General features: G+C 42.7%; 2 protein-coding genes across 7 annotated transcripts in view; one reads left to right on the top strand and one right to left on the bottom strand.

Annotated features, from left to right (window-relative positions):
- Positions 1 to 15785, bottom strand: part of kiaa0825 (KIAA0825 ortholog) — a 341406-nt gene extending 325621 nt beyond the window's left edge. For 3 of the 6 annotated variants that reach the window (XM_059969307.1, XM_059969304.1, XM_059969306.1), the window contains exon 1: positions 15643 to 15784. The gene's annotated coding sequence lies outside the window, so the exon portion shown is untranslated. Of the gene's footprint in view, positions 1 to 15493; positions 15610 to 15642 lie in introns of those variants that run through there. The other 3 variants (XM_059969308.1, XM_059969309.1, XM_059969305.1) reach the window with 2 other exon arrangements.
- A 248-nt stretch (positions 15786 to 16033) lies between these two features.
- slf1 (SMC5-SMC6 complex localization factor 1) overlaps positions 16034 to 21743 on the top strand; it is a 142339-nt gene continuing 136629 nt past the window's right edge. The window contains exon 1 of the mRNA XM_059969320.1: positions 16034 to 16115. The gene's annotated coding sequence lies outside the window, so the exon portion shown is untranslated. The remainder of the gene's footprint in view (positions 16116 to 21743) is intronic.

Here is a 21743-nt window from a genome sequence, read left to right as displayed (position 1 = left end):
TCATGATTTAAAATTGCCTATAATTCCAGTTCAGGTGAAGTCTAAGAAGAATAACAAGACAGTAGTTACTTATGTTTTCCTAGATCAAGGAAATATAGCAGGGTTCTGAACAGTGGGCCTCATGATCAAACTCAACCTGACAGGAAAAGGAACACGTACTCCCTTACACACAAAGGGTCAACAGAACATTTTGAGTAGCTATGTCATTTCAGAATTGGATGTGGCTGGCTTAGATGGTATAAACTATTGTGAATTGCTTAACATCTATATGCAGGAACGTATGCCTGTTTACAAAGGGAACATTCCTCATATGAGAGGAAATTGAGTCATAAATTGAGCTGCCGAAGGGGTGAATGCACCTAAAGCATGGCAACCATTGCAAGTGATTTGCAGTGTTAATGAAGGATCCTATGCTGGGTTGGACTGTTAATGGACCATTGAAGGGAGACCGTGGTGGTGAAAAATCTACGCTCGCCCAAAGCTGATAGTTTTGCACTTAAATAAGCTTTGGCAGCAACAACTGAAAACAGAGTTTCCTGAATGCAGTCAAGAGGAGCAACCCAGTTTGTCAGGAGAAGATCACAGTCTAGGATAGACCACTTATCAAAAGAGGACATTTGTGGAAATGTTGAGATTTCATGTCTCCAGTATCTTGGTAGCATGGAGTTACAATTATTATTGTACAGGCAGTCCCTGGGTTACGAACGTCCGACTTATGGACAACTCGTACTTACAAATGGACTGCCATAAAGCCTATTATATTAAAAATTTGAGTTAAATACAATGGTTTGTAATAACGAACACACACACTACTTTGTGACACTCAAGAAAACATTACGCAGCTTCAGCGGTTTGTCGGCTCAAGGAAGGAGAACACTGTTCACAATTTAAAGTCGGATCATGTTGCCATTAACACTATGTTGAGTGTGCAACTTTGTATTTGGCTTAAATTTTTCTCTTATTTACCCTTGTAACCATGCCTCCAAAGCATAAGTCCAATGCAAGTGCTGGTGATGCATCAAAGAAAAGGTAAATCCCGTCTTTCCAATGTTCAGAAGGATCAGTCTATTGTATCTGATGTGACTATCAGCTACTTGAACAGAAAATGCTAAGATAAATTGTAGAAATTAGTAGTATACTGTAGATTTGAAATGGAGCTTGCAACAAGCCTGCTATACGTGGCAACAACTTTATTATGTTGCTCATTTATTATGTTTATCATGGTATCTTGTCACATTAGTGGGGGCTTGGGAAAAGCAAAGGAAATAAATTACTAATCCTTGTTTAGTTTGTTGCAGCTTTTCACTTGGAATTGGCAGAGGTAATTTCTTTTGCTGACCGCTGAGATATCACTGAATAGTGCTTAGCTTATGCTTGGATATGCTTAAGTTTCATCACTACAAAATTTTATATTTGCTCATTTCTAATAAAAGATCGAATAAAGGATTTGACTTTTGGAGCAGTCATTGGAGCTGGGGGTGTGTCAGGCAAGTATAACATCTCCACAGCAGTCACAGGCCAGCATACTTTGGTTCTGTCTTCACTAAGGAGGACATAAATAATCTTCCAGAAATAGTAAGGGACCGAGGGTCTATTCAGATGGAGGAACTGAGGGAAATACATGTTAGCAGGGAAGTGGTGTTAGGTAAATCCCCAGGGCTAGATGGTCTGCATCCCAGAGCACTTAAGGAAGTAGCCCAAGAAATAGTGGATGCATTAGTGATAATTTTTCAAAACTCCTTAGATTCTGGATTAGTTCCTGAGGATTGGAGGGTGGCTAATGTAACCCCACTTTTTAAAAAAGGAGGGAGAGAAAAACCGGAGAACTATAGACCAGTTAGTCTGACATCGGTGGTGGGGAAAATGCTAGAGTCGGTTATCAAAGATGAGATAACAGCACATTTGGAAAGAGGTGAAATCATCAGACAAAGTCAGCATGGATTTGTGAAAGGAAAATCATGTCTGAAGAACCTTATAGAATTTTTTGAAGATGTAACTAGTAGAGTGGATAGGGGAGAGCCAGTGGATGTGGTATATTTAGATTTTCAAAAGGCTTTTGACAAGGTCCCACACAGGAGATTAGTGTGCAAACTTAAAGCACACGGTATTGGGGGTATGGTTTTGATGTGGATAGAGAATTGGTTGGCAGACGGGAAGCAAAGAGTGAGAATAAACAGGACCTTTTCAGAATAGCAGGTAGTGATTAGTGGGGTACCGCAAGGCTCAGTGCTGGGACCCCAGTTGTTTACAATATATATTAATGATTTAGACAAGGGAATTAAATGCAGCATCTCCAAGTTTGCGGATGACACGAAGCTGGGCCGCGGTGTTAGCTGTGAGGAGGATGCTATGAGGATGCAGGGCGACTTGGATAGGTTAGGTGAGTGGGCAAATTCATGGCAGATGCAATTTAATGTGGATAAATGTTAGGTTATCCACTTTGGTTGCAAGAACAGGAAAACAGATTATTATCTGAATGGTGGCCGATTCGGAAAAGGGGAGGTGAAACGAGACCTAGGTGTCATTGTACACCTGTCATTGAAGGTGGGCATGCAGGTACAGCAGGCGGTGAAAAAGGCAAATGGTATGTTGGCATTCATAGCAAAAGGATTTGAGTACAGGAGCAGGGAAGTTCTACTGCAGTTGTACAAGGCCTTGTTGATACCACACCTAGAGTATTGTGTGCATTTTTGGTCCCCTAATCTGAGGAAAGATATTCTTGCCATAGAGGTACAAAGATTGATTCCTGGGATGGCAGGACTTTCATATGAAGAAAGACTGGATTGACTAGGCTTATACTCACTGGAATTTAGAAGATTGAGGGGGGGATCTTATTGAAACATATAAAATTCTAAAGGGATTGGACAGGCTAGATGCAAGAAGATTGTTTCCAATGTTGGGGAAGTCCAGAACGAGGGGTCATAGTTTAAGGATAAAGGATAGTGCCTTTTAGGACCGAGATGAGGATAAACTTCTTCACATAGAGAGTGGTGAATCTGTGGAATTCTCTGTCACAGGAAACAGTTGAGGCCGGTTCATTAGTTATATTTAAGAGGAAGTTAGATATGGCCCTTGTGGCTAAAGGGATCAGGGGGTATGGAGAGAAAGCAGGTACAGGGTTTTGAGTTGGATGATCAGCCATGATCATACTGAATAGCGGTGCAGGCTCGAAGGGCCAAAAGGCCGACTCCTGCACCTATTTTCTGTTTCTATCAATTGTTTTGGTTTAGTTTTGCCATGACAATGACCATAAACCTTTGAACCAATTCCATATTTCATTGTCACACATCCCATTCCATGATGATCGGCCTTCTTAAGATTCTATCCATAGCCCCACTAATTGTCTTTTCTTCCTTATCAATGATCTATCATGGGGCTAAGACACTGTAGAAAGTTGCAGCCTTGAGGTCTTGGATTAAAAGTGACTAGTATCTAAGGATTTCTAATTCTGTGCAGGAAAATCTAAATAATATTTTGAGGATACAATGCAATCTACAACAGCTGCAATGTTGGAGCAATTTTTAAATGCATGCATTAAAGAAAATTCTACCACAGCAATGGATAATAGAACAGAGGAAATAATCCTTCACTAAAAACTTGAGAAGAGGCAAATTTCTAAAATAATACATTAAAAGAAATCTTTTGCAGTGTTAAATACATTGCCAAAATTAACAGTGCTGGACACCCTGGATCTACCATCTAAAATCAATTATTACTCAAATAAAGGATAATTGAAAATATCAATGTCAATTTCATTTTCACTCTATTTCCTAGATCCAGATTTTAATAATTCCTGTCAAATCACAAAGCCCACATTATCTTCCCAACACTTGAACATTTGCAGCGAGAAAGGAACTCAACATTCATTTAACTCCCCAAAAAATCACTGTCTAGCTGGACAAATATTATCTTCACACTTGACAAGCCTCCCAGTTAACTGGGCATGTACTTTTAAACTGAAACTGCTAACATGTGGACAGTTTGGTGCTGATCTTTTAAATTCTGTAACTATGCATTTAAAATCTTTTTTAAAAAGGCATTACTGAAGAGAGATTTCCCCTTTAAATGCCTGAACTTAAAAAACATTTGCATGCAGGAAAATTTATGATCTGAAAAGATGTAAAATTTGCAACCATGTTTGGGATGCAACACACACAAATTGTTGGAAGAATTCAGCAGGTCAGCCAGCATCTATGGAAATGAATAAGCAGTTGATGTTCTGGGCCGAGAACCTTCTTCAGGTCCAGCCCTGAGTGAAGACTGACTGGTTAACATAAAATGTGAGGTGCATGTTTAAGTAAGACAGTTTAATGTTATTGGCAGTAACATAAGTAAACATGCAGTCATATAAATATATGAAAAAGGAGGAATAAACGATGAAAAGTGCCTGGTGCCAATGAGTGTGTCTGTGAGTTGGGGACTGGAGTGTGGTGGGGGGGGGGGGTGGGTGGGTGGGCAGCAGGACATTTAGACAGGGTATACATGTGAGCTTGGTGGCAGCAGGGTGTTCAAAAGTCCAACAGCCTGGGGGAAGAAGCTGTTGCACAGCCTGACAGTTCTGGTTCTTATGCTGTGGTACTTATGCCTAATAGTAAGAGGTCAAAGAGTTGGAGAGAAGGATGGAAGGGTCTTTGACAATGCTGGAGGCACTGTATATGCAGTACTTCTGATATATGCCCTGAACGGAGGGGGTGAGGAAGAGATTCCCCCCCCCCCCCATTATATTTCTTTCACATACATGAGGAATAAGTCTCTGTTATGTCTCCATCTGAATGTACAATGTGCAATCAGAGTAATTTATAATAATTTATAATAAATATAATAGTCAATGTAACATAGAAATATACTCAGATCAGCGTGAGTTAATCAGTCTGATGGCTTGATGGAAGAAGCTGTCGTGAATGGTAGCAGCCGGAATAGATTGTGATTGGGGTGACTTGGGTCCTCAATGATTCTTCAGGCCCTTTTCTCACAGCTTCTTTGTAAATGTCCAGAATCATGAGAAGTTCACAACTACAAATGCATTGGGCTATCCACACCACTTCTTGCAGAATCCTGCGATTAACGGAGGTACAGTTCCCATATCAGGCAGTGATGCAGCCAGTCAGGATGCTCTCAATTGTGCCCCTGTAGAAAGTTCTTAGGACTTGGGGGCCCATACCAAACTTCCTCAACCATCTGAGGAGAAAGAAGCACTGTTCTGCTTTTTCCCCACACAGCTAGCGTGCACAGACCACATGAGGTTCTTGGTGATGTGGATGCCAAAGAACTTAAAGATGTTTACCCTCCCAACCCCAGATCCATTGATCAAATCAATTCAAGTCACTTTTATTGTCATTTTGACCATAACTGCTGGTACAGTATATAGTAAAAATGAGACAACGTTTTTCAGAACCATGGTGTTACATGACATATTACAAAAACTAGACTGAACTACGTAAAAAAAAAGAGAAAAAAACACACAACTACTACACTAGACTACAGACCTACCCACGACTGCATAAAGTGCACAAAAGAGTGCAGGCATTACAATAAATAATAAACAGGACAATAGGGCAAGGTGTCAGGCCAGGCGCTGGGTACTGAGGAGCCTGTTACATAGTCTGGTTATGAGAGCCCGAATGATTCGGTGCCTTTTCCCAGATGGCAGGAGGGAGAAGAGATTGTATGAGGCATGCATGGGGTCCTTCATAATGCTGTTTGCTTTGCGGATGCAGCGTGTAGTGTAAATGTCCGTGATGGTGGGAAGAGAGACCCCGATGATCTTCTCAGCTGACCTCACTATCCGCTGCAGGGCCTTGTGATCCGAGATGGTGCAATTTCCGAACTAGACAGTGACCTAGGTAACACGATGCTCTCAATACAACCCCTGTAGAATGAGATGAGGATGGGGAGTGGGAGATGGACTTTCCTCAGCCCGCAGAAAGTAGAGACGCTGCTGAGCTTTCTTTGCTATGGAGCTGGTGTTGATTACCAGGTGAGATTCTCCACCAGGTGAACACCAAGAAATTTGGTGCTCTTAACGATCTCTACAAAGGAGCCGTCGATGTTCAGCGGGGAGTGTCGCTCCGTGCCCTCCTGAAGTCAACAACCATCTCTTTTGTTTTGTTCACATTCAGAGACAGGTTGTTGGCTCTGCACCAGTCTGTTAGTCACTGCACCTCCTCTCTGTAAGCTAACTCGTCGTTCTTGCTGATGAGACCCACCACGGTTGTGTCATCGGTGAACTTGATGATGTGGTTTGAGCTGTGTGTTGCAGCACAGTCGTGGGTCAGCAGAGTGAACAGCAGTGGACTGAGCACACAGCCCTGTGGGGGTCCCCGTGCTCAGAGTGATGGTGTTGGAGATGCTGCTCCCGATCCAGACTGACTGAGGTCTCCCAGTCAGGAAGTCTAGGATCCATTTGCAGAGGGAGGTGTTCAGGACCAGTAGGCTAAGCTTTCCAGTCATTTTCTGAGGGATGATTGCATTGAGTGCTGAAGTCTATGAACAGCATCCGAACGTATGTGTCTCTTTTGTCCAGGTGGGTTAGGGCCAGCTGGAGGGTGATGACAATGGCGTCATCTGTTGAGCGGTTGGGATGGTACACAAACTGCAGGGGGTCCAGTGAGGGGGGCAGCAGGGTCTTGATATGCCTCATGACGAGCCTCTCGAAGCCCTTCATGATGATGGATGTGAGTGCAATGGGATAGTAGTCACTTAGGCAGGACACTGAAGATTTCTTCAGCATGGGGATGATGGCGGCGGCCTTGAAGCACGTTGGAACGATGGTGCTGCTCAGGGAGATGTTGAAGATGAAGTGTGAACATCTGCTAGCTGGTCTGCACATCCTCTGAGCACTCTACCAGTAATATTGTCTGGTCCAGCAGCCTTCATTAGGTTGACCTTGCACAGGGTTCTTCTCACGTCGGTCACGGTGAGACACAGCACCTGGTCATTTGTAGGAGGGGTGGACTTCCTCTTCGCCATGTCATTTTCCGCCTCAATACGGGTTAGTCCATCCCTATTCCTCCTGTAATCCACAATCAGCTTGTTTGTTTTTGCGACATGGAGGGAGAGGTTGCTTTCTTGACACCACAGTGTCAGAGATGACTTCTTTCTTGTAGGTCACCTCGTTATTGTTTGAGATTAGGCCAATCAATGTAGTGTCATTGGCAAATGCAATTGAATTGAATTGAATTGAATTGACTTTATTTCTTACATCCTTGAGGAGTATACATACTCCTTGAGGAGTCTTACATACATGAGGAGTAAAAATCTTTACATTTCATCTCCGTCTGAGTGTGCAAAGTGCAATCATAGTAATTTATAAAAAACATAATAATAAATAATATATATAATATAATAATTAGGGTTAATTAGCAGATTAGAGCTGTGGGTGGCGACACAGTCATGGGTATACAGGGAGTAAAGGCAGAGACTTAGTACACACCGCTGAGGGCTCCTGTGTTGACAGTCAGAGGGGTAGAGATGAGGGAGCCCACTCTTACCACCTGCCGGTGATTTGACAGGAAGTCCAAGATTCAACTGCCCAATGCACGGTCAAGGCTGAGGACTCTGAGCTTCCTGCTGAGCTTGGATGGAATTATGGTGTTGAATGCTTCATTGTAGTCCAAAAACAGCATTCTCACATCAGCATCCAAGTGTAAAAGCGATTGAGCTCATCTGGGAGAGAGGCCGCAATGTTGGCAACAGCACTAAGTTTGGCATTGAAGTCAAACATAGTCACGTGTGCTATTCGTTGTTAATCTTGATTCAATCTTGTCCCTGTATTGTTGTTTCACAGCCTTGATAGCTTTGTGCAGATTGTAGCTGCTTTTCTTGAGCTACGCATATAAAACAGCTATATATCCCATTGCTAATACTGCTGACAACCAATAGATCAGGGGTTCTCTAGCCTTGGTTCTACAGACCCCTTGGGTTAACATGAAGATGCAAAAATGCACACCACCAGTGCCTCTACTTTATTCAGAAGGTTAAGATTTGGCAATGTCACCAAATGCTCCAGCAAACTTTTACAAATGTTCTAATGGAAATATCCTGACTGGTTGCATCGTGCCTACTAAAGCAATTCCAACAAAAAGGAACACAGGCTGCAGAGAACTGTGGACACAGTCTGGTCCATCATTGGTACAGCCCTCCCCATCATTGACAGCAGCTACAGGAGTTGCTGCCCCAAAAAGCGGAATCTGTCATCAAAGATCCTCTTCATCCAGGTTGTGGCCTCTTCTCACCAATACTATCAGACAGGAGGTACAGAAGTCTAATGGCCCACACCACTAGATTCAGAAAGAGCTGCTTTTCTACAACTATCAGCTTCTTGCATTACCCTAACCATACCTACGCAATGGAACATAATAAGCGACCTTTTGCATTACCGTGAACTTATCTCTTATTGTGCCCTTTTACTGACACACAGTGTATGCTTTCTTATCTCTCGTTTCATTGTCATTTATGTATAATATATGTTGTGAGTGTTGTCTGTACCTTTGTGCCTGTGCTGTTGTTGCAAGATTTATTAGGACCTGTTGCTCAAAGTACTGAGACAGGAAACTAGAATTAAACATCATCTTCAAGTCAAGTCAAGTGAAGTCAAGTCACTTATATTGTCATTTCAACCATAACTGCTGGTACAGTACATAGTAAAAATGAGACAATGTTTTTCAGGACCATGGTGTTACATGACACAGTAGACTAAAACTAGACTGAACTATGTAAAAAAAAACACCACAGAGAAAGCTACACTAGACTACAGACCTACACAGGACTACATAAAGTGCACAAAAACAGAGCCGGCATTACAATAAATAATAAACAGGACAATAGGGCAAGGTATCAGTCCTGGCTTCGGGTATTGAAGAGTCTTATAGCTTGGGGGAAGAAACTGTTACATAGTCTGGTCATGAGAGCCCGAATGCTTCGGAGCCTTTTCCCAGACGGCAGGAGGGAGAAGAGATTGTATGAGGGGTGCATGGGGCCCTTCATAATGCTGTTTCTTTGCGGATGCAGCGTGTAGTGTAAGTGTCCGTGATGGCGGGAAGAGAGACCCCGATGATCTTCTCAGCTGACCTCACTGTCTGCTGCAGGGTCAAGAGGTGATGCCTCAAGAAGACAGCATCCATCATTAAGAGGTCCTCATTATTTTCTTGTTACTACCTTCAGGTACAGCCTGAAGATTCACACTCAATGATTTAGCACCATATCGCAGGGTTCAGAACAGTTATTACCCCTCAACAATCAGGCTTTTGAACCAAAGGGAATAACTTCACGCACTCCATTACTGAACTGTTCCCACAATCTATTGACATACTTTTAAAGACTCTTCATCTTATGTTCTTGATATTTATTGCTTATTTTTTAAAATTATTTTCTCTTTCATATTTGCAGTTTGTTGCCTTGCACTTTGGCTGTTTGTCCATCCTGTTGGGTGCAGTGCTTCATTGAGTCTATAATGTCTTTACTGTGAAAGCCCACAAGATAATGAATCCTGGGGCTGTATATGGTGACATACAAGTACATTGATAATAAATTTACTTTGAACTTTGTACATATTCTTCCCCTCCACCATCAGATTTCTGAATGGTCAATGAGCACTACTTTGTTACTCCTTCTCTCTGGACTTTATAAAAGGGAGACGCTGCCCAGCGAAGTGGTCATTGACATAGTGATCTGAGGCAGAGTGGTAAGGCTTTGGCTCATTCAGGCTTTGGCGATAACGGGTCGAGGCGAGGTAAGTTACCTGTGAGGAATAGAAACAGGAAGTACGTCTGGAAAGCCCGTGCTCTGTACTGGTTGTCAGATGTGGGAAGTCTGCGATACTCCCAGCCACCCGGACAGCCATATCTGCCTGAGGTGAGTTGAGATGCAGCTCCTGAGGGACTGCATTAGGGAACTGGAGCTGCAGCTCAATGGCCTTCAACTGGTTAGGGTAAGTGAGGAGGTGATAGAGAGGAGCTATAAGCAAGTAGTCACACTAGGGCCTAGGGAGACAGATAAGTGGGTAACAATTGGGAGAGGTAAGGGCAAGAGTCAGACACTAGAGAGTACCACTGTGGCTGCCCCCCACAATAAGTACTGCTGTTTGAGTTCTGTTGGGGGAGGGGGAGAACAACCTATCTGAGGGGAAGCAACAGTGGCTGCATCTTTGGCACAGAGTCTGGCCCTGTGGCTCAGAAGGGTGGGGAAAGGAAGAAGGCATCATTAATAGGGGGCTCTATAGTTAGGGGGTCAGACAAGCGAGTCTGTGGAAGTTGGAAAGAAATGTGCATGGTAGTTTGCCACTTAGGTGTCAGGGTCTGGGATGTTTCTGATCGCATCCATGATATCCTTAAGTGGGAAGGTGAACAGCCAGAGGTTGTAGTACGTATTGGTACCAATAACATAGTTAGGAAAAGTGAGGAGGTCCTGAAACCAGACTACAGTTAGGAAGGAAGTTGAGAAGCAGGATCTCAAAGGTAGTTATCTCGAGATTACTGCTTGTGCCACGTGACAATGAGTATCGGAATAGATTGAGGTGGAGGATAAATGCATGGCTGAGGGATTGGAGCAGGGGGCAGGGATTCAGATTTCTGAATCATCGGGACCTCTTATGGCGCAGGCGCGACCTGTACAAAAAGGATGGGATGCACTTGAATCTGAGGGGGACCACTATCCTGGCAGGGAGGTTTGCTAAGGCTATTTGGGAGAGTTTAAACCAGAATTGCTGGGGCTGGGAACCATAGTGAAGAGATGGAGGAAGGGGCAGTTGGCTCACAAATACAGAAAGGTTGAAGACAGTACGAGAGGGAGGATAGGCAGGTGATAGAGAAGGAATGCGCTCAGACCGATGGTTTGAGATGTATCTATTTTAATGCAAGAAGCATCATGAACAAAGCGGATGAGCTTAGAGCGTGGATCAATACTTGAGGCTATGATGTTGTGTCTATTACAGAGACTTGGCTGGCTCAGGAGCAGGAATGGTTACTGAAAGTGCCAGGCTTTAGATGTTTCAGTAGGGAGGGAGGCAGAAGAAGTAGGAGCATGACACTGCTGATCAGAGTTAGTGTCAGCACTGCAGAAAAGGAGGAAGTCATGGGAGGATTGTCTACTGAGTCACTGTGGGTTGAAGTTAGAAACAGGAAGGGGTCAATAACACCACTGGGTGTTTCTTTATAGACCACCCAGTAGTAACAGGGACATGGAGGAGCAGATAGGGAGACAGATGCTGGAAAGGTTAATGATAACAGGGTTGTTGTGGTGGGAGAGTTTAATTTCCCAAATACTGATTGGCATCTCCCTAGAGCAAGGGTCGGCAACCTTTATGCCTCTGTGGGCCGGATCACGTATTAATGAGCAGACAGTGGGCCAGATAAATGCCATAAAACAACTTGAAATTTGGGAATTATCCATTTAAATACATCTATATAACCATATAACAGTTACAACAAGGAAACAGGCCATCTCGGCCCTTCTAGTTTGTGCCGACGCTTACTCTTACCTCATCCCACTGACCCGCACTCAGCCCATGACCCTCCATTCCTTTCCTGTCCATATACCTATCCAATTTTACTTTAAGTAACAATACCAAACCTGCCTCTACCACTTCTACTGGAAGCTCATTCCACACAGCTACCACTCTCTGAGTAAAGAAATACCCGCTCGTGTTACCCTTAAACTTTTGCCCCCTCTCAACTCATGTCCTCTTGTTTGAATCTCCCGTACTCTCAATGGAAAAAGCTTATCCATATCAACTTGATCTATCCCCCTCATTATTTTAAATACCTCTATCAAGTCCCCCCTCAACCTTCTACGCTCCAAAGAATAAAGACCTAACTTGTTCAACCTTTCTACTTTGTTCAACCAATCTAGTTACGTATTGCCTCAAATTAATAAACAACACATGCTCGAAAATCTTTTGTGCTTAAGGTTGCTGACCACTGTCCTAGAACAAGGGGTTTAGATGGGGTGGAGTTTGTTAGATGTGTTCAGGGAGGTTTCCTGACACAATATGTAGATAAGCCCTCAAGAGGAGAGGCTGCACTTGATCTGGTATTGGAAAATTAACCTGGTCAGGTGTCGGATCTCTCAGAGGGGAAGTATTTTGGAGACAGTGATCACAATTCTATCTCCTTTACCACAGCATTGTAGAGGGATAGGAACAGACAGGTTTGGAAAGCATTTAATTGGAGTAAGATGAAATATGAAGCTATCAGGCAGCAACTTGGAAGCATAAATTGGGAGCAGATGTTCTCTGGGAAATGTACAGCAGAAATGTGGAAAGTGTTCAGGGGATATTTGAGTGGCATTCTGCATAGGTACATTCTAATGAGACAGGGCAAGGATGTTCAGGTACAGGAACCGTGATGTATAAAGGCTGTTGAAAATCTAGTCAAGAAGAAAAGCTTACGAAAGGTTCAAAAAACTAGGTAATGATAGAGATCTGGAAGATTATAAGGCTAGCAGGAAGGAGTTTAAGAATGAAATTAGGAGAGCCAGAAGGGGCCATGAGAAGGCCTTGACGAGCAGGATTAAAGAAAACCCCAAGGCATTCTACAAATATGTGAAGAACAAGGGGATAAGACATGAGAGAATAGGACCAATCAAGTGTGACAGTGGAAAAGCGTGTATGGAACTGGAGGAGATCACAGAGATACTTAATGAATACTTTGTTTCATTATTCACTACGGAAAAGGATTTTGGCGATTGTAGGGATGACTTGCAGAGGATTGAAAAGCTTGAACATATAGACATTAAGAAAGAGGGTGTGGTGCTTTTGGAAAGCATTGTTGGGGAAGTTTCCGGGACTGGATGAGATGTATGCCAGGCTACTGTGGGAGGTGAGGGAGGAGATTGCTGAGCCTCTGGTAATGATCTTTGCATCATCAATGAGGACGGGAGAGGTTCCAGAGGATTGGACGGTTGCAGATGTTGTTCCCTTATTCAAGAAAGGGAGTAGAGATAGCCCAGGAAATTATAGAGCAGTGAGTCTTACTTCAGTGTTTGTTAAGTTGATGGAAAAGAACTTAAGAGGCAGGATTTATGAACATTTGGAAAGGCATAATATGATTAGAAATAGTCAGCATTGCTTTGTGAAAGGCAGGTCGTGCCTTATGAGCCTAATTGAATTTTTTTAGGATGTGACAAAACACATTGATGAAGGTAGAGCAGTAGATGTAGTGTATATGGATTTCAGCAAAGTATTTGATAAGGCTTATTGAGAAAGTAAGGAGGCATGGGATCCATGGTGACCTTGCTTTGTGGATCCAGAATTGGCTTGCTCACAGAAGGCAAAGAGTGGTTGTAGACAGATCATATTCTGCATGGAGGTCACCAGTGGCGTGCCTCAGGAATCTGTTCTGGGTCCCCTTCTCTTCATGATTTTTATAAATGACCTGGATGAGGAAGTGGAGGGATGGGTTAGTAAATTTGCTGATGACACAAAGGTTGGAGTTGTTGTGGATAGTGTGGAGGGCTGTCAGAGATTACAGCACGACATTTATAGGATGCAAAACTGGGCTGAGAGGTGGCAGTTGGAGTTCAACCCAGTTAAGTGTGAGGTGGTTCATTTTGGTAAGTCAAATATGATGGCAGAATATAGTATTAATGGTAAGCTTCTTGGCAGTGTGGAGGATCAGAGGGATCTTGGGATCTGAGTCCATAGGATACTGAAAGCTGCTGCACATGTCAACTCTGCTTAAGAAGGCATACGGTGCATTGGCCTTCATCAACTGTGGGATTGAGTTTAAGAGCCGAGAGGTAATGTTGCAGCTATACAGGACCCTAGTCAGACCCCACTTGGAGTACTGTGCTCAATTCTGGTTGCCTCACTACAGGAAGGACGTGGAAACCATAGAAAGGGTGCAAAAGAGATCTACAAGGATGTTGCCTGGATTGGGGAGCATGCCTTATGAGAATAGGTTGAGTGAAGTCAGCTTTTTCTCTTTGGAGTGGCAGAGGATAAAAGTTACCCTGTAAGATGATGAGAGGTATTGATTGTGAGGACAGTCAGAGGCCACTTCCCAGGGCTGAAATGGCTAATACGAGAGTGCAGTTTTAAGGTGCTTAGAAGTAGGTACAGAGGAAATGTCAGGGGTAAGTTTTTTTATACAGAGAATGGAGAGTGTGTGGAATAGGCTGCCAACAACGATGGTAGAGGCGGATAAGATAGGGTCTTTTCAGAGACTCTTGGATAGGTACATAGAGCTTAGGAAAATGGAGGGCTATGGATAACAGGTAATTTCTAAAGTACATGTTCAGCACAGCATTGTGGGCCAAAGGGCCTGCATTGTGCTGTAGGTTTTCTATGTTTCTAGTTTATTTTTGTAATTTATAGCACTTCATGTCTATGCACTGTTTTGCTGCCAATAAAGAACACATTTCATGTCATGTGTCAGCAATAGTATATCTAATTCTGACTCCAAATTCTCTCATTCTCCCCATGTCCTGCTCATTCATGAATCCTGTTCATCCATTAAACAACGACACCAATTCTAACAAAAAGCTGGAGGAACTTAGCAGATCAGACAGAACCTATGGAAAAAAGTACAGTTGACATTTTGGGCTGAAACTCTGCCAAAGGGTTTTGACCCAAAACGTTACTCTTTTCCATGGATGCTGCCTGGCCTGCTGATTTCTTCCAACATTTTGTGTGTGTGTGGCTCAGATTTCCAGCATCTACATTTTCTCCTGTTTGTTAACATGACACTTTCAAAGTCTTAACTTCTACCAGTGTTTTATACCCACACTGCACAAATTCTGGTCTCTTGGGATCTCCAATTTTCACTGTTTCATAACCTTGAGAATGTTACACTTATGCAGCATGTATTCATTTCTTGCATTTCTGTTTTAAAAAAAATCCCAAAAAACATACCTCTATGTTGGAGGGTTATGGGCTGAGTGCGGGTCAGTGGGACTCGGTGAGAGTAAGTGTTCCGCACGGACTAGAAGGGCCGAGATGGCCTGTTTCCCTGCTGTAATTGTTATATGGTTATAAACAAGTTGATGCTGTTAAACAAGGGTAATGAATAGTCCTGAAGAAAGGTCTCGGCACAAAACGTCAACTATTTATTCATTACTATTGTTGCTGCCTGACCCGCTGAGTTCCTCCAGCAATTTATGTTTGTTGTTCTGGATTTCCATCATCTGCGACTTTCCCATGTTAACAAAAATAGAACAACTAGCTATGAACTGCAGTAACATTTTTGTACCCAATATAAATAAAAAATCAGAATCCGGTTTATATCACATATATATCATGAAACTTGTTGTTATGCAGCAGCAGTACATTGCAATACATAATTATCATAAACCTATATATTACAATATCTTTAAAAATAAATTAAGTAGTGCAAGAACAGTGAGTGAGGCAGCGTTATTGAGTTCATCAGTTTCTGATTCTGTTGAGTTATTGTCCATTCGAAATTTGATGGCGGATGGGAATTAAAAGCTAAACATTACTGAATCACTTGCCTAGAAGAAAGCAATCTGTACTTATAAATGTCAAACGATGCATTACCTATCTGCAGGCCCTGTATTCATATTTTGACCGCACAGCTTTGAACTGTGGAACTCCTCCCGCCGTAAAGACAAACAACAGGGCCATATCGTCGACGGCTGACCTACAATGTGAAATGAAGTAAGATATTTCGGGGCCGCACTACTTACCGGCACAGCCCCGGAATCGTGGGCTCACACACTCGGCGAAGTCTGTGTTTACCATTCGGCGCGTTGCTCGGGGACGCGCAGCACGCCAGAGCGGAGTGTACCACTGGAGGTAGAGGGGCAAGGGATCTGTAAAATAAATGCCCTGCAGGTGTGGGAAATCTGGAGCGACTGCACAAAATGATGACTGTTTATTGCTCTGCATAAATGCAGCCTGACCTACTGAGTTCCTCCTGTAAAATAAGCCTCATGACAAGCAGAGCAACACGGTAGGGCCGCGGCTCCCTCAGTTTTTCACTTGCCGGAGCCTCAGAGTGACGCGGTTTCTGTCACCTCAGCGCGTTGCGAGAGCGCGAGCGCGAGCGCGGCGCTCGAGCTGTTCAAATCAGGGCGCGAGAATCGGCTCCGGACCAACGGCGGCGACCCGGGTTCCTACACCAGTACGTCGTCAACTGGCCCACTGTGAAGGCCAACAGGTAACAGCCCTCTTCGGAGTTGGGGATATCTCTCTTCTAATCTGCTTATAGTTTGCCTTTTTTAAAAAAATTGCACGGTGCCCCACTTGAGTGTCTCTTTGCCGTCCCCACGTTTATTATCAGTCTTATGTGGCGTGAAATGTCACTTTGCGGTAGAAGTACGGCACCAAAAAAACACAAAGTTATTGTGAATTACAAAGTAAATAAATAGCGCATAAGAAAAGGATAAATAAAAGATGCTGGAGGAACTCAGCTAGCCAGGCAGTATCTATGGAAAAAAAGTACAGTGGACGTTTCGGGCCGAAACCCTTCACCAGATGCTGTCTGGACTGCGGAGATCCTCTAGCGTTTTATGTGTGTTGCTCGGATTTCCAGCATCTGCCAATTTTCTATTGTTTGTGAATAAATAGAAGATTCTCTGGTGCCTGGCCCAGCCTTTGTCTAATTAACAAAATCTAACTCAGCACTCGTGATCTAAGTAATATTAAATGAGTGACTGGAATAAGGTTTATTATCACTGATATATGCCATCAAATTATTGTTTTGAGGTGCAGTACAATGCGATACATAAAAATACAATAAGATAAATAAGAAATACAAAAAAAATCGAGAGTTCAAAAAGTGAGGTCATGAGAGAGGAGTTGGCCAAAGTTGACTGGAAGGATACCCTAGCAGGGATGACAGTGGAACAACAATGGCAAGTATTTCTGCGAATAATACAGAAGGTGCAGAATCAGTTCATTCCAAAGAGGAAGAAAGATTCTAAGGGGAGTAGGGGGCAACTATGGCTGACAAGGGAAATCAAGGAGAATATAAAAATAAAAGAGTATAACATAGCAAAGATGAGTGTGAAGCCAGAGGACTGGGAAACTTTTAAAGAGCAACAAAAAGGCAATATGGGGAGAAAAGATGAGGTATGAAAGTAATCTAGCCAAGAATATAAAGGAGGATAGTAAAAGCTTCTTTAGGTATGTGAAGAGGAAAAAAATAGTTAAGACCAAAGTTGGGCCTTTAAAGACAGAAACGGATGAATTTATTATGGGGAATAAGGAAATGGCAGATGAGTTGAACAGGTGCTTTGGATCTGTCTTCACTAGGGAAGACACAGACAATCTCCCAGATGTAATAGTGGCCAGAGGACCTAGGGTACGAAGGAACTGAAGGAAATTCACATTAGGCAGAAAATGGTGTTGGGTAGACTGATGGGACTAAAGGCTGATAAATCCCCAGGACCTGATGGTCTGCATCCCAGGGTACTTAAAGAGGTGGCTCTAAAAATCGTGGATGCATTGGTAATCATTTTCCAATGTTCTATAGATTCAGGAACAGTTCCTGCTGATTGGAGGGTGGCTAATGTCGTCCCACTTTTTAAGAAAGGAGGGAGAGAGAAAACAGGGAATTATAGACCAGTTAGCCTGACATCAGTGCTGGGGTTGATACTGGAGTCAATTATAAAAGATGAAATAGCGCCACATTTAGATAGCAGTAACAGGATCGGTCCAAGTCAGCATGGATTTACAAAGGGGAAATCATGGTTGATTAACTAATCTTCTGGAATTTTTTGAGGATGTAACTATGAAAATGGACAAGGGAGAGCCTGTAGCGTAGCATTCCTGTAGCTTGTAGCCTGTGCGAGGAATGTAGCGTACCTGGACTTTCAGAAAGCCTTTGATAAAGTCCCACATAGGAGATTAGTGGGCAAAATTAGAGCACATGGTATTGGGGGTAGGGTACTGACATAGATAGAAAATTGGTTGGCAGACTGGAAACAAAGAGTGGGGATTAACGGGTCCTTTTCAGAATGGCAGGCAGTGACCAGTGGGGTACCTCAAGGCGCGGTGCTGGGACCACAGCTGTTTACAATATGCATTAATGATTTAGATGAAGGGACTAGAAGTAACATTAGCAAATTTACAGATGACACAAAGCTGGGTGGCAGGCGAAATGTGAGGAGGATGTTAAGAGAATGCAGGGTGACTTGAACAGGTTGTGTGAGTGGGTAGATGCATGGCAGATGCAGTTTAATGCGGATAAATGTGAGGTAATCCACTTTGGTGGCAAGAATAGGAAGGCAGATTACTATCTAAATGGTGTTAAGTTAGGAAAAGGGGATGTACAACGAGATCTAGGTGTCCTTGTTCATCAGTCACTGGAGTAAGCATGCAGGTACAGCAGGCAGTGAAGAAAGCTAATGGTATGTTGGCCTTCATAACAAGGGGAGTTGAGTATAGGAGCAAAGAGGTCCTTTTGCAGTTGTACAGGGCCCTGGTGAGACCACACCTGGAGTATTATGTGCAGTTTTTGTCTCCAAATTTTGCTATTGAGGGAGTGCAGCGTAGGTTCACGAGGTTAATTCCCAGGATGGCGGGACTGTCATATCTTGAAAGACTGGAGCGACTGGGCTTGTATACACTGGAATTTAGAAGGATGAGAGGGGATCTGATTGAAACATATAAGATTATTAAGGGATTGGTCACTCTAGAGGCAGGAAACATGTTCCTGATGTTGGGGGAATCCAGAACCGGAGGACACAGTTTAAGAATAAAGGGTAGGCCATTTAGAACGGAGTTGAGGAAAAACTTTTTCACCCAGAGAGTTGTGGATCTGGAATGTTCTGCCTCAGAAGGAAGTGGAGGGCAATTCTCTGGATGCTTTCAAAAAAGTGTTAGATAGAGCTCTTAAAGATAGGGATATAGGGAGAAGGCAGGAGTGGGGTACGGATTGTGGATGATCAGCCATGATCGCAGTGAATGGCGGTGCTGGCTCAAAGAGCCGAATGGCCTACTCCTGCACCTATTGTCATTGTGTTTATGGACCATTCAGAAATCTGATGGTGAAAGGGAAGTAGCTGCTCTTGAATTGTTGTGTGTGTTTTACGTTCTGCCCTGTGGTAGTACTAAGGGTGTTAGGTCCCAGATCATAAGGCTCCTTATAGATTGATGCCACCTTCTCGAGGCATTGTCTCTTGAAGATGTCCTCGATGGTGGAGAGTTGGCAGAGAGACTCGATAGGCCAAATGGCCTAATTCTACTACAAGATCTTATGATGGAGCTGGCTGAGTCTATAACCCTTTGCAGCCTCTGATCAGAATCAGGTTTAATATCACTGGCATATGTAATGAAATTTGTCATTTTGCAGTAGTATATTGCAATACATAATAAAACTGTGAATTACAGTAAGAAGCCTATATATTAAAAAAAGTTAAATAAGTAGTGTAAAAAGAGGAATAAAAGTTATGAGGTAGTGTTCAATAGTTTAAAGTCCATTCAAAAATCAGATGGCAGAGGGGAAGAAGCTATTCCTGAATTGTGTGTTTTCAGGCCTGTGCTATGGAGGCTTCATACAAGGCTGAGATGCAGTCAGAATGTTCTACGAGGTGTATCTATAGAAATATAGTGCAGCTGCATGCAACTTATTCAACCAAGTTGTGGCAATACTAATTTAGCCAGTAGTACTGCTGGAATGGTTTTGGATCTGTGGTTCTACATCCAAGATATCTTTAATTTCTTTCTCAGCTTGCCTTTCTTTTCAATGCTCTGTGCCTATCAGTACTCAGGTGTTTCTGATCCTGCACCTTTAAAGTTTCAAGCCTCGTATTTTCACTTTAAAATATACTTATTACGAATTTATCAAGTTTTTGCCTCGAATAAAAAGTCTGCAATAACCACCTTGCTATATACCACACTACTGAGTATAGGAGCAGAATTATGCCATTTGGTCCATTGAATCTGTTCTATCATTTCATCCTGATCCAATTTTCCTCTCTGCTTCAATCTTCTGCTATCCCCCCCCACACCTGTTCTCCATATCGTTTCATGTCCTGACCAAGCAGGAACCTATCAACTTCTTAAATGCACTTAAAGACTTGGCCTCTACAACCTGTGGCAACAAATTCCACAGATTCACTACTCTGGCAAAAGAAATTTGCCCTCGTCTCTTTTCTAAAATGATGCCCCTCTATTTTGAGGCAATGTCCTCTGGTTTTGACACTCGGACCAGAGGAAATTTTTTTCTCCACATCCATTCCATTGAGGCCTTTCAACATTCTGTAGGTTACAATTAGGTTGCCCTCATTCTTCTGAATTCCAGTGAATACAGGCCCAGAGCTATCAAACGTTCTTCATACCACATGCCTTTTAATCCTGGAATTATTTTTGTGAACTTCTTTTGAACCCTTTCCAATTTCAACACATCCTAAGGGGCCAAAAACTGCTCTCAGGCTCCTCCAGTGCTTTATAAAGTCTCATCATTACATCCTTCCTTTTATACTCTAGTCCTCTTCAAATGAATGCTAACATCATATTTGCCTTCGTTGCCACAAACTCAACTGCAAATTAATCCTGCATAAGGACACACAAATCCCTTTCCACCTCAGATTTTTGTCTTTTCTCTCCATTTTAAAAATAGTCAACCCTTTTATTTCTTCTACCAAGGTTCATGACCGTACACTTCCAGATAATATTCCATCTGCCACTTTACTCATTTTCCTGTAGCCTTTCTGTTTCCTCAAAATTACCTGCCCCTCCTCTGATCTTTGTATCATCTGCAATCTTTGCAACAAAGCTATCAATTCCATCATCCAAATTATTGACATATAATGTAAAAAAAATAACCCAACACAGATCCCTATGGAATACCATTAGTCACTGTCAGCCAGTCAGAAAAGATTCCCTTTATTCCCACACTCTGCCTTCCGCCAATCAATCTTTGCTTTATCCATGCTAGAATCTTTCCTGTAATACCATGGGCTCATAGCTTGTTAAGCAGCCTCATGTGTGAATGAAAAATCATTAATGCCTTGACAGTCTCTTCAGCCACCTCTTAAAAAGAAGACCGCCATATACAGTGGGCAGCTGAGTAATAGTGTAGCAGAGTGAGAGGGCTTTGGCTCAAAAGATTGTTTGCTAGTGCTGTTGGGGAGGCTTTAAAATAATATGGCAGGAGGATGGGAACCCACACAGAAAAGAAGAGGAAAGTGATGCAGAAACCAAAGTTAGAGTTAGTGAAGAAAAAAGTAAAAGTAGAGTGCATAAAAGTAAAAAGCAAAAATCACATAGGTCACTAGATTCTAAAAAGACAATGAGTATAAGGGCACTTTATCTAAATGTCCGTAGTATTAGAAACAAGGTTAGTGAACTTGTGGCACAGATCAGTACCAAGACATGATTTAGTAGCCATTACAGAAACCTGGTTGCAAGGTGGAGATGACTGGGAATTAGATATCCAAGGATATCAGGTAATACGGAAAGATAGGCAGGAAAGCAGAGAAGGTGGGGTAGCACTCTTGATTAGGGATGAGATCAGGGTGATTGTGAGAGACGATATAAGGTCTACGGAGCAGAATGTTGAGTCCATCTGGGTAGAGATTAAAAATAGTAAAAAAATCACTGGTGGGTGTTGTCTATAGGCCACCTAATAAAAATATTGCATTTGCAGAGGCGATTAACCAAGAAATAACTGAGGCTTGTAAGAATGGAATGGCAGTTGTCATGAGGGATTTTAACTTCCACATAGATTGGGTGAATCAGGTTGGTCAAGGAAGTCTTGAGGAGGACTTCATAGAATGCATCCATGATGGCTTTCTTGAGCAACATGTTAGTGAACCTAAAAGGGAAAATATTATCTTAA

The sequence above is a fragment of the Hypanus sabinus genome, chromosome 5 (assembly GCF_030144855.1).
Source record: "Hypanus sabinus isolate sHypSab1 chromosome 5, sHypSab1.hap1, whole genome shotgun sequence".
NCBI classification, from domain to species: domain Eukaryota; kingdom Metazoa; phylum Chordata; class Chondrichthyes; order Myliobatiformes; family Dasyatidae; genus Hypanus; species Hypanus sabinus.
Note: the sequence above shows the minus strand (reverse complement) of the source record. Positions and strands in the feature narration are given on the sequence as shown.